We start from the raw sequence: 4,347 nt of genomic DNA, 5'->3' as shown, positions 1-4,347 counted from the left end.
GGAAGAATGGATGAAGAACGTATGGAATATATACATACTAGAGGACTACTCAGCAGTAAAAAAACAATGACTTCTTGAATTTTGCATGCAAATGGATGGAAATCGAAAACATGAGTGAGGTAAGCCAGACCCAAAAAGAGGAACATGGGATGTACTCACTCATAATTGGTTTCTAGCCATAAATAAAGGACATTGAGCCTATAATTTGTGATCCCAGAGAAGCTAATTAAGAAGGTGAACCCAAAGAAAAACATATAGTCATCCTCCTGGAGACAGAATTTCTTTATTGGAACTCATTCTGTAGACCAGGCTGGCCTCAAACTCAAATTTTCTATTCTCTCCCTCCCAAGTGCTGGGACTAAAAGCCAGTGCCTGGCTTATGAGTTTCTTTTTTATTTTTCTTTTTATTAATGAAAGCATTATTCTTTCACCACAGTTTTTTTTTTCTCATGAAAATCTACTACTTTGATATGCAACCAATTTTCTGTTTGCTGATTCTTCTCCACTCCTTCCCATTTATTTTAGTCCACATTCTACAAAGTACAAATATTTCTGAAATGTTTAGGAAATAATTTTACAGAAGGAAGATTTTGTTGGTAAAGGTCTTCAGCAAGTGTTTGATAGACCCCTGTCACTGACAAGGATTCTTGACTTAACTTCAGAGCAAACAACCTTGTATAATCTGTTGGATTCATTTATAAGTAAACCAGAAAGCACAGTGCATTGCTTGGATAATTCTAACAATACACAGCTCACAGTTCCTACCATCTCGGTATTCTAGAAAGTTGTGTTGTAAAGCTGATCTTTCTAAAACTTAACCTCTGCAATGGCCAGCAGTTGCCTAACATGAATGTCCTCATCTTCCTTAGGTGACATTTCACCCCGAGGTCACGCTTCACTACATTTCTGGAGACATCTTACTCTGGCTACCTTCTTTCTTGAGCACTCAGCTATCTCTGAGGTTCTGAGAAGGTCTAGATAAGTCAGTCTTAAGCATCTGTCCTTGCTTACTTCTGTTATCACTCTGTGCTGTGTTCTCCTTTTCCATTATTCTCCCCATCTCCGACATGTTCCCATTTCCCACAACTCTTTGTTAGATCTATACTAAAGTAGGTTTCTATACTAGTGAAGTGGTTCTCATCTCACATTTACAATAGGGTAATGAATTAACATAAAAATTAAATTTCTGTTTCATATCTTGATGTTTCTCTGGAGCTACCAAACCATTGGTGTGTTGAAGAAAGTGATATACCACAGAGACTCGGGCCATTCTGTTTATTTCTACTCTAGTCACAATAGCCAGGGCATTGAATTAGCATAGATGTCAGCCAACAGATGAATGGATAAAGAAAATGTGATCTATATACACAATGGAATTTTTGCCAGCCATAAACAATGAAATTGCATTATTAGTAAAATAGATAAAACTATGAAGCATAATATTACATAATGTAAGATACACTCAGATTGAATAATAATACTTTTATCTAACAATCAGAACACACACATACATGTATATATGATAGAGGAAGTGACAACGTCACGTACTTGAATTAAAATGCCTTTATGAAACCCATAACACAAAGAAAAATAACACCATTTGTACCATAAATATTATATTATGTTTCAGAAACATTATTTGATATATGTGAGTGTGATAATTAGGAAAACTATTCACTCACCTGTTTTTCATATGACACAGAGTTGTTAGAAGCAACCATAAAATGTGTCTTATTAATTTATTTGCTTAGTACTGAAATGTTAAATTTTATTCAATAAGCTGGGATAAAGCGTTTTAGCTGTATTTTAAAGATTTCAAATATAGGAACATCTCTGTAATAGCTTAAGTTTCATCAGCTAAATATAATCCTCTCCAGGTGTTGTAAGTATAACATGGCCAATAAAAGTCTGTAGAAGTTTTCAGGGTATGTGATAATTAATGAAAAAACAAGTCATGAATTGGACAGAGACCAAGAAGGGGTTTATTGGAGGGTTGGGGGGGAAGTTAAATGGGGAATTATGTAATTATAGTAAAATCTCAAAAATTAAAACAAATCCATCTTTAAAATTCTGTGAAAGTTCATGAGAACAAAGGGAAATTCACCATTGGCTAGGAAACACTAGCACTTTTTAAACTTTCTATAATCTTGAAGGTGGTGAAAGCTGCCAGGACAGCCAAGAGTCTGGGGAGGGTAACAGAGACAAACACAGGAAGCAATGTCTTCAGGTAGGTTCTCCTCAAAGCTGGGACTTTATCTGCAACCTCCGACTTGCTTTCTTTTAAGGATTCCTCATGCTCAGAAATTGAGACAATAGTATTTGAATTAAAAAGCTTGTCAGTAGCACTGTTGTAGAGAAGGTTGCCCTCTGGGATGGTGGCTTGTGAGATTTGTGTTCTCAGGAGGCTGATGAATCAATCACAATGACCGGCTTACATTTCATAGCTGAGTGGAACTGCACAGGGAATAGATAACAGTACCAGCTCATGCTGCTCAGAGCTCTCCATGTGCAAGTTACAAGGGGACTTTATTATCACACAGCTGCTGGCTGAGCATGAAACCAGCACAGAAGGTAATTATAGGATTTGAATGTTTAATGGCAAGAGCCTTGATGACCTGATGTATCTATCAGAACTGGTTGCTCATATATTCTTTCCAGAAAGATCCAATAATCAGAGTGTGGCTGCCTGTAAGAAACCCTAGCAACTCATCTCACGGTGTACTTAATATCTCATCAAGCCTCTTTATGATTGGTATTCTTTTCTTATCTTAGTCTAGAGATGTGGGACAATGTCAGTTGTTTCAGGTGGTGAAGTGTTTTGTAAGGCATGCAATAATTCTCTTCTTTGGTGTAGTCTTTTTATTCTTATTTACTTCCGTTTTGTATTAATAAATAAGAACATTCCATGACTCAATAAAAACTTATAGAAAAAAGCTGGTGATGATATAGAGGAACGTGCCCTCTCTGTGAGAATGGGGAGAGCCACAGTCATCCTTTATTTTGCCTGCATCAATGCTGCTCTGACTACACTGTATTCATTCAGAGCCTTCAGGCTAGTACCACCATGATCTTCTACTGGGACCTCATCAGTCATGACAAGATGGACTTGCTGGGCCTGGAGGTGGAGGGCAAACGTGGTCAGTAGAACAGAGGGTAACATTGATGACTTGTTCAATTGGTAGAAATACTTCTGCTGAAGGCCTAGAGTGTGAAGGTACTAAAAAGTACAGTAGTCACCTTTGCTGATATTTTCATGAACCACCACTTAAAAGAAACCGGCTTCACAAAACAAGCCTGCAAAAAGTACATCTTAGATTACATGAAATTGCTCAAAAGCAAACCTGAAGAACAGAAACCAGAAAGAGTAAAGTCTTTTATGACTGGGGCTGCAACAGAGCAAATCAAGTACATCCTTGCTAATTTTCAATAACTCCCAGGTTTTATGGGTGAAAACAAGAATTCAGATGGCATGGTTGCTCTCCTGGAAACAATGAAGATCGTCTGACTCCTTTCATGATTTTCTTTAAGGATGGCTTAGAGATGGAAATGCATTAACAAAATGGAACCATCACCTGTCACCACTATTGACTGCTACTTACCATCCACACAGCACCAGGACTTAGGACAAATGGGACTGAAGCTACTTTGGGCTTTTATTTTGACAACAATTTATTTGGAGTGGAGACATTTTTTTTTTTTTTTAAAGAAAAACATGTCTTGTAGGTTGTCTAAAAATAAAGCACATTTAAATCCACTTCGGGGGGGTACCCACCCACTGAGACTGTGGGGCTGATCTATTGGGACCTCACCAAGGCCAGCTGGACTGGGACTGAAAATGCATGGGATAAAACCGGACTCTCTGAATACGGTGGACAATGAGGGCTGCTGAGAAGCCAAGGACAATGGCACTGAGTTTTGATCCTACTGCATTTACTGGCTTTGTGGGAGCCTAGGCTGTTTGGATGCTCACCTTCCTAGACCTGGATTGAGAGTGGAGGACCTTGGACTGCCCACAGGGCAGGGAACCTTGACTGTTCTTTGGACTGGAGAGGAAGGGAAAGGGGAGTGGGGTGCGAGGAGTGGGGGGAGAGGGAAGGAAAAGGGAGGCCGGGAGGAGGCGGAAATTTTTAATATTTTTTTTCCTTGATGTCTGAATTTTTTTTAATTTTTTTATTGAAAAAAAATTTTCCGCCTCCTCCCCGCCTCCCGTTTCCCTCCCCGTCTCCCTTTTCCCTCCCCCTTCTCCCACTCCTCTCCCCCTCCCCCACTCCTCTCCCCCTTCCTCTCCAGTCTGAAGGGCAGTCAGAGTTCCCTGCCCTGTGGAAAGTCCAAGTCCTCCCCCCTCCA

The 4,347-nt window shown here is 39.4% G+C and overlaps 1 pseudogene; it reads left to right on the top strand.

Annotated features, from left to right (window-relative positions):
• Positions 1-3,092: 3,092 nt before the first annotated feature.
• On the top strand, positions 3,093-3,555 carry LOC126487674 (translationally-controlled tumor protein-like; annotated as a pseudogene).
• The last annotated feature ends 792 nt before the right edge of the window (positions 3,556-4,347 follow it).

This window comes from Alexandromys fortis, unplaced genomic scaffold (assembly GCF_014885135.2).
Source record: "Alexandromys fortis isolate MF-2015 unplaced genomic scaffold, M_Fortis_MF-2015_v1.1 scaffold_171, whole genome shotgun sequence".
In the NCBI taxonomy this organism is placed as follows: domain Eukaryota; kingdom Metazoa; phylum Chordata; class Mammalia; order Rodentia; family Cricetidae; genus Alexandromys; species Alexandromys fortis.
This window is presented reverse-complemented; position numbering and strand designations above follow the sequence as displayed.